This window comes from Apium graveolens, chromosome 4 (genome assembly GCF_009905375.1).
Source record: "Apium graveolens cultivar Ventura chromosome 4, ASM990537v1, whole genome shotgun sequence".
Taxonomy (NCBI): Eukaryota; Viridiplantae; Streptophyta; class Magnoliopsida; order Apiales; family Apiaceae; genus Apium; species Apium graveolens.
Genome location: NC_133650.1, coordinates 103849642 through 103864177, shown reverse-complemented (window position 1 = coordinate 103864177; position 14536 = coordinate 103849642). Strand labels below are relative to the sequence as shown.

Genomic DNA, 14536 nt, shown 5'->3' with positions numbered 1-14536 from the left:
TACTCACTCCTTGCTGATATGGTGGCTGAATAGCATTCTGATTATTTCCCCAACTAAAATTTGGATGATTTCTGTTGTTAGGATGATAGGTCGCTGGCACAGGCTGCTGTTGTCGCTGATAATTATTCACATACTGAACAGATTCGTTGACAAGAGAACACTGATCCGTAGCATGAGAACCTGCACAAAGCTCACAAACCATAGCTATTTGATTAACTCCATACGTAGCCAGAGAATCAACCTTCATTGATAGCGCTTGGAGCTGGGCTGCAATAGCGGTGGCTGCATCAACTTCCAGAATACCTGCTACCTTGCCTGACGTCATCCTCTGAGTTGGGTTTTGATGCTCATTTGCAGCCATCGTCTCGATAAGATTATACGCCTCAGTATAGCTTTTAGCCCATAAGGCGCCTCCAGCTGCTGCATCGAGCATGGGCCGAGATTGGGCCCCCAAACCATTATAGAAACCAGTGATCACCATCCAATCCGGCATTCCATGATGTGGACATTTTCTCAACATTTCCTTGTAGCGTTCCCAAGCCTCGCACATAGATTCTGTAGGTTGCTGCGCAAACTGAGTAAGAGCACTCCTCATAGCAGCAGTCTTTGCCATTGGATAAAACTTCACCAGAAACTTTTACGCAAGATCTTGCCACGTAGTGATGGACCCAGCTGGTTCAGAATGTAACCAGTCTTTAGCCTTATCCCTCAGTGAGAATGGGAAAAGCCTCAACTTTATAGCCTCATCAGTCACGCCATTATACTTAAAAGTGCTGCAGATCTCGACAAAATTCCTTATGTGCATGTTGGGGTCTTCAGTTGCCGCTCCTCCAAAAGAAACAGAATTCTGCACCATCTGAATAGTGCCCGGCTTGATTTCAAAGGTGTTAGCTTGAATAGCCGGATGAAGGATGCTTGACTGAATGTCATCGATTTTAGGCCGAGAAAAATCCATAAGAGCTGGATCAGCTTGAACAATACGATCTCCCATGTTTACTGGTTCTTTTTGCTCAGTTCCTGAATCCGAATCCTCAAAATCTAACTTCTCCGGAATATCAAGAACTTCGTCTGTCTCCTCAGCTGTATCTAAAGTCCTCTTGCGAGCACGAGAACGAGTTGCATAAACGCTTGCTAAAGTACCTGAAACACAACCGAAAAGAGTAAGTAACTACTACGTCCTAATCACTGAGTCCTAATGACCAATGATGGTAAGTACATAAACTAAATAAATACGCCGAGTCCCCGGCAGCGGCGCCAAAAACTTAATAGGGTGAAAACACACGTTAATATTCACGCAAGTATACGCGTTCGCAAGTAATATAGAATACTTTCTAGTTCGTTCCCTCAGAGACTCAGACTAAATTATTGTCTAATCAAACTTGCTCACCAATGTATGATTACTTCTCAATGTTAAGATAATAACACTTAAAATTGTTGATTAAATATTAACTATAATTAACTACTTAATTACCACTTAACTAACACTTCAATTTATCATAATAAAACACTCATGAGATCACAACTTCATTATTACTTCCTTCTATAGCCATTGTTATTACCTTTAGCATGTGACAGTGATGATATTAACCGAATAACACGAAACTGATAAAAGCCAACTTTCATTGTACTAATACCATTCTACCAAGCATCCACAATTAAGATAGAAGTTGAATAGTCATCAATTATGTTGAGTTCCTATATGTCTACAGAAATTGACAACACAACGATTTAAGCACAAGTTATTCCTTTCTGATTACATAGGGCAAATAAAACTGTTAGAGTTACCCACTAATCATGCACAACGTACATGAACCTATGCTAGCATGGCAAGTTCTAAATCTCAAGATAAGACGAATATGCACAACCGATACTAGATATCATGCAATCATCACACACTAAAGTATTAAACAATTAACTAAAGAATTCCATAATAAATCCATTGCAACCCCATGATCACGATTAGCCCATAATAGAACTTATCGCCATCATGGGTTCATATGAAATCATGACAAAACAAACACAAGAAAATAATAACTAAACTAATTATATTAAAACAGAGTACGTCACAAGAGTAAATAAGTCAAAGCAAGAAAACTAGCATCCAACGTTACAACGAAACAAGAATCACAAGAATATAAGCTTCCTCTTCGTTGCGGTGTGCTAAATCGGTCATCTTCCTTATCTCCTTCGCTTCTTGCGTAAAACACAATCTAAAACATAATCTCCTTAATACTCTCTGTGAAAACGTCTCAAATCTACCTATATAATAGTCCCATAAAACTCAGATTACATAGAAGTTGGAAGCCAAACAGAAGTAGAAGTCTAAAATAATTTATCTTTTTCCCCGACCCTGCGCGGCCCCTCAGCATAGCTGCGCGGGCGCGCAGGTTGCTGCGCGGCCGCTCAGCATAGCTGCGCGGGCGCGCAGGCCTCTACTGGAAAAAATCCAGGTTTGCTCCGTTTCTTCGCCGTAATCTGTCCATTCTTTTCCTCTCGCAATGGTGAACACATGCCAAGGCTTATTCTTGATGATTCCTCCCCCGAAATGCAACTAATACCCTGAAATGCATAAACACTAGAAAAACGCATCAAATACACAAAATACTTGATTTCAAGACACCAATTTAAGCCATTTTAAGACGTTCTAAGTGGTATAAAATGCCACTTATCAATGGTGCGGGGTGAAACTGCTTTAAGGAGACAGTTTTCTGGACTCGAGATTAAATTCAATCTCTGTTTGTTTTCTCAAACCCTTCTCCTAATTTAATTGTTAATTCTTATATACTTATGTGATTTAAGAATTAGCAATATTCTTGTGAATTAGTTATATATTCTATATATATAATAATGTCTTTATCTTACAAGATTGATAACAATCTTAAAACAGTTTCCTTCAATTTTTATACTTTCTTGTGAGTAGACGCAAAAGTCAATTTGATTGTTTAAATTGGATTTATTTATGGTTATAGGAGTGGCCATTATTTGTCTCATTAATTAATTAAATTTAGTGCGTTAATTTATTTGATCACTTGTTGCCATGTGCTTGAAATTAATATAAATTTGATATTAAGTGGTGCTTTGTTTAAGCATAACAGGTACGAGGCAAAAATAAGCACAAAGTTGTTGGATAATTGGTTTCTTATAAGGCTATTGATGCTTTCATGATTATTGATTTATGATCAACTTATATTCAAGTGGACATTTTGGTGACATCTCTCTCGGGTTGATCATTATAAATTGGTAGATTAAACCCAAATTTATAATTTGTCCATGTTTTCGCTATTAATGGATAGCTTATTATGTTTTGTTTAATTAACATGGTGATTGATAATATATATATGAGCTAGAGTTTCTTAATTCTGAATTGATTTCAGAATTATTAGTATACTGATACAAGAATCGTATATGCTATAGTTTACATGCGTGTTTGCAAGTTCATAACACGATATTGCTATGCAATTAATGATATGGCTACATAAATGTGACCCTTCATGATGGAACTTGATTATTTGATGATTAATTTTTATCATTATTGAGTGATGATAAAGCATCAATTATTATTGTTTAATCTTTCATAATGGAGTTATATCACAAATTTGTAATACTGGATAAATAGAGGCATTACCGCGTATCTATTTAATTGGAGAAAATAGATTGCAAACATAGGTTGGTGACAATAAACGTGATACAAACTATGTAGTTCTAAACATCTTATTTTAATAGATTTATTTGTTAACAAAATGCTTTTAGTCTATATGGAGGCTTTGGAAAGCTATTAAAGGAGGCATAAGTTGCTTTATTATTTAACGTGTCTCGTTAGTTAACATTAGTTTGACTGGAAAAAATTTGTTCTAGTATTTTTGCTTTTGCTGCACTGGATAGAATGTAGTAATATGTTTGTTGTTAACTAATGTGACGAGTTGTGCAGCTGAAGTGAACCACATTTACAATTGCTCAGGATTCTCCACATTAAAAAACCTAATGGGCCTGGAGTACAGGTTATGGGTGTTAGGGCGAAATCACGCACTAATATTCACGCAAGTATACGCGTTCGCAAGTAATATAGAATACTTTCTAGTTCGTATCCCTCAGAGACTCAGACTAATTTATTGTCTAATTTAACTCACTCACCAATGTATGACTACTTCTCAATGTTAAGATAATACACTTAAAATTGTTGATTAAATATTAACTATAATTAACTACTTAATTACCACTTAACTAACACTTCAATTTATCAATAATAAAACACTCATGAGATCACAACTTCATTATTACTTCCTTCTATAGCCATTGTTATTACCTTTAGAATGTGACAGTGATGATATTAATCGAATAACACGAAACTCATAAAAGCCAACTTTCATTGTACTAATACCATTCTACCAAGCATCCACAATTAAGATAGAAGTTGAATAGTCATCAATTATGTTGAGTTCCTATATGTCTACAGAAATTGACAACACAAACGATTTAAGCACAAGTTATTCCTTTTTGATTACATAGGGCAAATAAAACTGTTAGAGTTACCCACTAATCATGCACAACGTACATGAACCTATGCTAGCATGGCAAGTTCTAAATCTCAAGATCCACCGTCGCTTCACAAGAGATTAACACCCTATCTTATATGTTCGCGACGCACATAAGACGAATACGCACAACCAATACTAGATATCATGCATCATCACACACTAAAGTATTAAACAATTAACTAAAGAATTTCATAATAAATCCGTTGCAACCCCATGATCACGATTAGCCCATAATAGAACTTATCGCCATCATGGGTTCATATGAAATCATGATAAACAAACACAAGAAAATAACAACTAAACTGATTATATTAAAACATAGTACGTCACAAGAGTAAATAAGTCAAAGTAAGAAAACTAGCATCCAATGTTACAACAAAACAGAATCACAAGAATATATGCTTCCTCTTCGCTGCTGTGTGCTAAATCGGTCCTCTTCCTTATCTCCTTCGCTTCTTGCGCAAAACACAATCTAAAACATAATCTCTTTCATATTCTCTATGAAAAACGTCTCAAATCTACTTATATAATAGTCCCATAAAACTCAGATTACATAGAAGTTGGAAGCCAAACAGAAGTAGAAGTCTAAAATAATTCAGCTTTTTCCCCGACCCTGCGCAGCCGCTCAGCATTTCTGCGCGGGCGCGCAAGGCTGCTGCGCGGATCCGCTCAGCATTGCTGCGCGGGCGCGCAGGACCCTACTGGAAAATTTCCAGGTTTGCTCCGTTTCTTCGCCGTAATCTGCCTGTTCTTTTCCTCTCGCAATGGTGAACACATGCCAAGGCTTATTCTTGATGATTCCTTCTCCAAAATGCAACTATACCCTGAAATGCATAAACACTAGAAAAACGCATCAAATACACAGAATACTTGATTTCAAGACACCAATTTAAGCCATTTTAAGACGTTCTAAGTGTATAAAATGCCACTTATCACACCCCCAAACTTAAATCGATGCTTGTCCTCAAGCGTCACAGACTCAAAAACAAATAAAAATATGCATGAATGCAATCTATATGAAAATGCAACGATCCCCCTTACTACAATTAACCAACCAAATTGCCACGTCTCAACGAATGCCAGTTAGACACTAAAGATCAATAAACTCATGCAAACGGACATACCGCCAGAAACGTGGTGTGTGCAAATGCTTAACAGATATGCTTCGGAACTAGACCAATTACTATGACTAGACTATCCTCAAGGCAATCCTATGATTATACAAAGAATAAAAATTCTAGGCACAAAGTGATATACAACACTACAAGAACTTTGGAGCTTTACTACGGAATCGTGCTTTTTATTTACAACTCAAATGCTTATTTGACCGTGCAATGAGTGAGGTCCACAAAAGACTTATACAATGGTATCCATGTAACGAGCGTTAGGTTAAGCGGATCCCAGACTCTAAAAGCCTTAGGTCACTAGGCACAAAGTCCCCTAAGAACTTAATAACTCGAATACGAAAGAACCCACTCTTGATCAATTATGCAAATTTTTTTTTTTTTTTCTGAGCAAGTGCGTTTCGCTCCATCTTGCTCACCCTAGACTACTCGCATAACATGCGAGCCGGCTACTAGCCATTTGACGCCTAGCCACAACTAGCAACAAATTCCATTTTTACTCCATTTTTTTTTTCTTTTTCATGCCTTTACCACTAAGAACCTATTATCAAATTCTAAGCATAATAAATAGATTATCCTCAAAAATAATCAGATCATAACAACAATCTAGTCCTTAAGCATTCTCTAAGACTTAGTGACAATACAAGTGCTTCTAGCATGCATATCAACCTACACAACTTAATATCACTTTAATGCTATCACTACACTCGCATCAATATCACAATTCAGTCGATAAATCATTGTAAAAGGGATCATGGTATATGCATGAGCTATATGATATGACAAACAAATAAAGCTATATATATAAAAAAAACTATATGGCAAAAATTATGCAACTATATGAACTAACTATCATGAATATGCAGCTATATGACACACACAAAATATTCCTTAACTACCACCCCCAAACTTAAAATCTTCACTGTCCCCACTGAAGGTAGTAGAAAGGAACACAGGGTATACCTACTCGGAGTCATCATCATCATCACCCTCAGTGGGTGGAGTATCAGGCGGCGGGTATGCAGAGTCCTCACCAAAAACTGGCCACTGGATATCAGCTCCAAGGCCTCGAAAAGCAGTCCCTAACGCAAGAGTGAGCTCCTGAGCAAACCTGCTCTGCGTCTCATACATGGCATCCATCCGCCGTGAAAGCCTCCTATACTGGGCATCACCCATCCCAGCACCCTCCTGAGCTCTCGAAGAACTAGCCTCACCACGCCCTGGCCTGGCCATAGTAGCACCTCGTGCTGGACGCCCTCCTGGAAGACGATAACCCAGCCCATGCTCCTCAGGCTCACCACCGGTCCACTCCTGCATCCCATTCAGAGTGCCAGAATCTATCGGAGCTGCTGGCAACTGCAACTGCTCATGAGCCGGCCAGTTCACTCCTACTGCTCGGCATAGCTTTGTAACCGTGGATGCATAAGGGATGTTCATATGCTTTGCTCCCCCTCAAAAACTTCAGAATTCCTTGGTAGATAAACTCACCAAGGTCCACATAGTATTCCTCATTCAGAATTCCCCACAACAACTGTGCTCTCTCAACTGTGACCTCGTGTGCATGTGAAGAAGGCAAAATATTAGCACATATAAATGCATTCCATGCACGGGCATACCTGTTCATGGCGATCGCCGGAAAGTGACGATACTCATTATTGGCTGGACTGCGGTTCCACACTGTGCCCGGTCGACAGAGAGTCGCACAAATCAAATCCAAGTCAAAGTCCTCAGCAGTCTTTTCATTCCAGTTCTCCTCCTCGGGCTTCCTCTCTCGCTGTCCAATCACACGGCGAATCGCCGCAGGATGATAATCAACCGTCAGCCCACGAACTACAGAAAACCCATTCTTTTCAGCCTTCGCGTTTGCGTAGAACTCACGAACAACGCTCATCGGTACTGCTTCGGGTGACTCACAAAAAGCTATCCACCCCTTCTCTGCAATCATGGGCAACAACTCACCATCCCTCCCTGATGGTAAAAACCCCCTCTCCTTCAGAATCGGCTTCCCCAACAGCCTAGTGTACTCCTCCTCCACGGCTCTGTCAGTTAACCGAGGCCTTGCAGCAGTACCCCTTGATGAATCAGCAGTAGGAACTGTGCTGCTGCTGTCAATAGTGCGTGCTCTCTTGGGTGCCATTGATTTGTGAATAAAAGTGTGTAAGAACTGATTTTTGATGTTTATGCGAGGGTTTAAGTGTAGGAAGTTTGTGGGAGATATGTGGGATAGGTGTATGTATTATAGGGTGTGGAGTAGGTTAAATTAGATTAGGAGTGGGGTTGAGGGATAAAATCATGGGGTAATGGGAAAAGAATTCGTGGGTTTATGGGCTGTGATGGGTTTTTTGTGTGTTTTTGTTTTTTTTTTCTGAACTGTAAAAAATTTTCTGGAACTCGACCCCTACGCGGCCGCTCAGCATTTCTGCGCGGGCGCGCAGCAAGTTGCGCGACCGCTCAGCATAGCTGCGCGGGTGTAATAACCCCAATTTTTGAGAAATTTTGAAACCCTTATGAATAGTGTTTTTGCTGAACGAGAAAACTTTTCATGCCACGCTATGTAGGGGTTCTGTTATTGATCTTATGGGATATTTTAGTACTCTATGAGGTATATAAGTGTATGTAAAGATCGTCAGAATCCAATTACGAACACTTTGATTTTTCCCGGAAATCCACAATATACGGAGAGAATTGAGTATAAGGTAACAGGATAAAAAGGATTTAAATTAAAGGATTATAAGAGAGGATCATAAAAGGAATACAATGTATTGAGAAAGGTTAAGGGAACCTAAGTAATAAGATCCCGGGTATGATCCTTCAAACGATAAACGAGAACGAAAGTTAAGCGAACCGTATAACAGATCAGCGGTCATTAGGCAAATGATTAGGAAGTTAATCAAAGGGATTAATGGGAATGATGTCATCCAACCAATAGAAAGAAGACAAGGAAGGAAGTGACATCATGAGGATGAGGTAAGCATGACATGGGAAGGAAGGAGGTGTGGTTGAATAAGGACCACACAAATTCAAGGGCAAGGTAGTAATTTGCTAATCAAATACAAAAATCAATCAACCAAGCAAATCATTTCATTTTCATCAAACAAAACACAAAATCCTCCATTCTTCATGAAGCTCTCGGGTGGTTTTCTTAAATTTTGAAAGTCCAAGCTCCTCCACTTGTTATTTTCCAAGGTAATTATCCTAGCTTCTCCTAGTTAAGTTACATACTTCCTATAAGTTTAAGCTTCTAATTCCAAGCCAATCTTTTTCTATAAATCATCAAAGAAGATGGTGAATAGTGTTTTCAAGAACTAAAATTTGTGTTCTTGAAGTTTTGTTTAGATTAAGCTTGGATAAGGGCTTTAAAGGTGATTCCAAGCCATCCTCTTGATTCTCCACTCTCCAAGGAAGGTATAAACTACAAACCCTAGCTTTAGTTTTGAGTAATTAGGATTGAATGTGTTTGATATAGCATATGTGAAGCATGATGCTTGATTGGTTGAAGTTTGGTTGAGTTGTAGAGATTAGTTGGTTTTGTTGCATTGTTGGAGTTGTAAATCTTGGTAATTAGTTAAAGAACCTAAGTAAAGCTTTTAGTTCATGTGAGGAATAAGTAAATGGTAAATGTTGTGGTTTTGATTAAAAGAACTTAAGTATGATTAAAGTTAAGTTTAGGCATAAGTATGAATGATTAAATTAAATTGGTTGGGGTTGTTATGATGTGATAAGGATGGATGTGTTGTATGATGGATTTGAGGTTGGATTTGGGGTTGATTTGGAATGGGTTTGAATGGTTTAAAATATTGGAAATCGCGTAAACATAGCCGTCGTAACGTCCGATTTTCTTTGGACTGTTTTTGTGCATAGCATTAGGACCCGAGAACCCCCTGCTAGATTGTGACCACTGCCATGTTTAGATAGCTCATGTTACGAGCTTCGTTTTGATATGTAGTTCGTTCGATTCCGATTTACGGTTTAGGAGAAACGACCGTTTCAAGTAACGGCGTTTCGCGAACGAAACTTTTTCCCTCGCCTTACTTTGGAATGTAGGTTAAAGACCAAAAAGGGTTAATTAATGTGTGAAACATTTATGGTAAGTGTGTTAGGCAGTTGGTAAGTCATTCGCGAAGGAATCACTTTAAAACTCGTAAAGGTTAAATTATTAAAAATGGTGGAGCCGAGGGTACCCGAGTGACTTAAGCAAATCGGTGAGCGCAAAACAAGCGTTAGAGTCTAAGTTAGTTAAAGTATAGATTTACAAGTGATTTTGGTTTAATTCCAACTTACTTGTTGTTTATAGGTTACCAGACTCGTCCCGAGCCTTTCTCACCCCCAAGTCGCTCAGGCAAGTTTTCTACTTATACTGTTGTTGTGATGTATAAATTGTATATGCATTATCTTGCGATAGATGCATGTTGTTATTAGCAAATTTGCATATATTGGAGCATGTATATGGTATATGCATGCCTGTTTCATATTCTTGAAATATATCTGTTGGTTCATTGATAATACCTATGCTAGAGGATAGTTGTATCTTGCATATACCCTTAGTATAGGGACCAAAGGTGAAAATGTTTTCAAAACCGGGAGTCGAGGATCCCGAGTAGATTTTATATATATGGATATGGATATTTATTTATATATATTTTATATATATATGGTTATAGTTTTCCAAACTATTAATCGAATAAGATTTATTCGATAACTTTAAACTCTATTTTATATTTGAATATTATTTCGAATATTATTCGAGGGCTTATGACTCTTTTATTTATTATCTGAATATTATTTGGGTATTCATTCGAGGACTTATGACTCCTTTATATTATTATGAATATTATTTAAATATTCATTTGAGGATCTATGACTCCGATTATGTGCTGAATTATATTCTTTATTTTAAAGAATAAGGAGTTAATAATCAAACTTATTTTCGATTATTCAACTAAAGATAATACTTTCATATAAGTATATTTGGTTATTTAATGTTTATTTCAAGTATAAGTTTTAATACTTCTACTTCATTATTTTTATAAAGATTATTCTTTATGGGAATATTATATTAAATAATAATATTCAGTCATTCTAAAATTCTGGGGACTGATTTACTTCATTAAATCAGCCTTACTCCAAACACTCTTTAAAGTGTTTTCGAGTCTTCAAAATGATTTTAAAAGTCAGAGCGGATCCCAAAACTCATTTTTATATTTAAGATCTTCCTTTTTAAGGGGATTTAAATACTCGCTCAAAACCTGGGGAATCCGGCTCTGTGGTGTATTTTATATTCGCAACGAGGTTGCAGATTTGGTAAATGAATTGATTACTTGCCCAACGTTCGGGAAGTAAGCCCATCTCATTGAGTCGGCATAAGCGACAGGCCGGGGTACGGTCTATTATTGTGTAAGTGGCTGGGTGGCAGTCCATCAACGCGTGAGGGCCGGGGTACGGTCGAGCGCGAGGTCCTAATGCGGCCAGGGTGATGACCGGTGAGGAATTCATCCATCTACGTAGAAAAGGTTACTTATTGGTATCTTTGCCTGATCAGCAGATATCGGGTTTATGCCAAAATTCTTTTCCTTTCCCAAAATTCATTGGATGTTTCAAACTCTGTTCATACTTTACATAACAGAGGTTCCAGGAAATGTTTAAAGGGGTATATATGTGTGGATATATATTATCGGGACTAAAGAAAGTATCTCATAACTTTTTCATTCAATAATATTTCAAAGATTGAATCTATTCAAGTCTTATCTTGTGGTCTCATCAGTGGGATGAACTTTTGAAATTGATTGTAACTTGAACGGTGGTAGTTCAAGTAGTATTTGGGAATGATATAAGTGTAGTGAAGTATTTGGTAACTTCATCTTTTAAACTTATATCTAATTAATAATTGTCTTATGTATGACAAAGATTTTCAGAAAAACGTTGAGACAAGGTTAGATATATGAGATCACCTTGCAACGATATTTTTTTTATACAGTTATACACTGGGATTTTGTGTATATTATGCATGGAAGAGGACTTCCAATATTTTGAAAAGTATATATGTATATATATATACTGAATATTTTGCGACTTCATCGCATTAAGTTATCAACTTGGTTCATTTCTTTTGACCAAGACTTTCATGAGTATTATGAGTAGACTCATATATTGTTAATCATTATACATATTATTTTGGTGGGCTTGCTGCTCACCCTTGCTTTCTTCTTTCATCACACAACATCAGATAGATAAGATGAACAGGACCAAGCTCCCAATTCGCGAGCGGATAGGAAGCGTTCCGCAGCTTCCTATAGGCATTGAAGTCACTGTAGCTGAGGTAGGGAACTACCAATAGACTAGGCTTCAACTTTTGATGTACCAGATTTATGTATACTTATGAATTGTAATAATGGCAAAGAAATGTAAATTTATTCAGAACCCTTTTAAGGTGTATTGACTTATAATTGTGGAATAAAACGACTTGTGATTATTTGTGGATGTTCATCTCTGAGACTATAACGTGTGGTGTGTGTTTATTGTGGGGTCACAGTACAGAGTAGTTGATTGTGTATTAAGATTGGGTGTTATTAAGGGAAATGGATCTCGTGACAACCCGGATCCCCGACCCCGGATCTGGGGGTGTTACAAAAATGGTATCAGAGCTAAGCGTTATAAACCTCAGAGATGATGGGACGTTAAGATAATAAGGTCACTAAGATAATAAGAACTCTTGCCAAGTTCATAATCGGACTACCTAACATAGTACTGACAGTTAAAACCCTTATGGGAACCCTAATAAATGTAGCGATAGAAGCGTAGTTCGTTATCGTATATGGTAGCGGGACTCCGAACCCTGAAGTTGAGGAACATCAACGCGATGATGTTTTATTATTTATTGGGGATCAGATTATGGATCCGATAGAGCGTCTTAACGCGGGACCGGATGATGTTGATATTGAGGATTTAGCGGTTGAGGATGTTATCCTAGAAGGGATAGTTGTTGAGGAGGATCCCATGGAGGATCCTGACAGGATTGGATAAAGGACCACTGATGAATTGATGACCATGGTTTGGTCGACTACCAGAGGTAGGATTGGCCGGTCACTACCGGAGGTTCGTTCAAGTTGTAAAGATAGTAGCCCCTTTAACGCGGCTTACTCGTAAGACTGAGAAGTTCGAATGGACAGAGAAATGCGAGAACAGCTGTCAAAAACTGAAGCAGAGGTTGGTGATGGCCCCTATGCTGGCGTTGCCGGATGGAAAAGGAGATTTTGTGAAGTGTAGTGACGCTTCACACAAGGGCTTAGGGTGTGTGCTTATGCAGCATGGTAAGGTAATCGCGTACATGTCAAGACAATTAAGGTAGTATGAAATTCGATATCCCCGCTCATGAGCTTAGGCTCGTGGCAATAGTTTACCCTAAAGATTGGAGGCACTACTTGTATGGAGAGAAGTGCGAGAATTACCTAAGCCATAAGTGCTCTAGTACATTTTCACGTAGAAAGAGCTCAACATATGCTAGAGGAGGCAGTTAGAGCTAATCAAGAATAATGATTGGGAGATTCTTTATCATTCGGGGAAAGCCAATGTGGTGGCTGATGCCCTTAGTAAAAAGGAGAGACTCAAGATGATAATGTCTTTTGGAGAGTTTATAAGAGATTTTGAGAAAATGGAAATAGAAGTGAAGGTAACCGGAGCCGGTACCGAAAAGCTGTTTGAGATTGCAATACAGCCCGAATTCTTGGAAAAGATCATATTGTGCCAGAAAAAGTTATGAATGAAGGCAGAGAGCCAACAATTAGATAAAAGATTAATATCGAGAAAGATGATAAGGGAATAATGAGGTATTCCTATAGAATTTGGGTTCCGAAAGTTCAAGAGCGTAAGGATGAGAACTTAGATGAGAGCCATAGTTTGAGGAATAAGATTTAGAGCAAACCCTGAACGTGATAGTCAGGGAGGTCGCCATCAAGATAGAAGGAACCCATGACATAATGGAGTGGAAAATGAGGATTTTAAATTAAAAGATGACCCCAATTATGGGGAGTAGGATGAAACATTTCATACTAAGGAAACAGAAAGTCGAGTAAGGAAAGGAGACCCGAGACGGTACTCCTATACGGCAATTCATGGACCTGTCTAAAAAGAACTTAGACTATTATCCCCAACCACCACCCTGAGGAGACAGTGCGGTGAGAAATTCTTTCAGGACCTTTAAGTTGCTAAGCTCTCAGAGTTCCAAGGAACAAGCTGACCCAGTCGAGGCAAGAGCCTGGCTAAAGGAAATGCAGGAATCATTTGAGATTTTAAATAATTGACGAATCACAAAAGAGTGTTTTTGTCACTTACCCTCCTAAGAGAGAGACCACCCGCTGGTAAAAGGCCAAGGAAGGCACGAAGCCAGAGGTTATGATAAACTGATTTAAGTTCAGTAAGTTGTTTTCGGGAAAGTACTTCCCAAGGTTATGGAAATAGTGTAAAAGCTTTAGAGCCAGAACAAAGGCAGACGAGTATGATGAATTATGAATCTAAGTTGTAAAGATTATCAAGATTCGTTCTGTGGACACGAATCCTGAATGACGGGATGTTTGAAATCGATGCTTATGATGGGTTGGTTCATGAAATAATGATAAGGAGTTGGGTATGAGGAAACCCTAAAGACTCGTAGCAATAGAAATAGAAAAGTATGTAATCGTCAGGATGAGGGTGATTCACCATGAGTTAAAATTGATGGTGAAGGCATAAGAGATACATATATTTTATCCCTGTAAGTTGGGAGGATTCGAGGAAACCTTGAGATAGTTCGAAGGATAAATAATAGACGCGGATAGACTAAGGAGACAAGAAAGTAAGAAATAGGAAAATTGGATGAAGGAAGTGACCTTCAAGAATGAAATG

The 14536-nt window shown here is 38.2% G+C and overlaps 1 non-coding gene across 1 annotated transcript; it reads left to right on the top strand.

Moving 5' to 3' along the window:
- Positions 1-491: 491 nt before the first annotated feature.
- Positions 492-598, top strand: LOC141722304 (small nucleolar RNA R71). Its single transcript, XR_012575322.1, has one exon. It is a non-coding gene; the product is annotated as a small nucleolar RNA R71 (small nucleolar RNA).
- Positions 599-14536: the final 13938 nt, after the last annotated feature.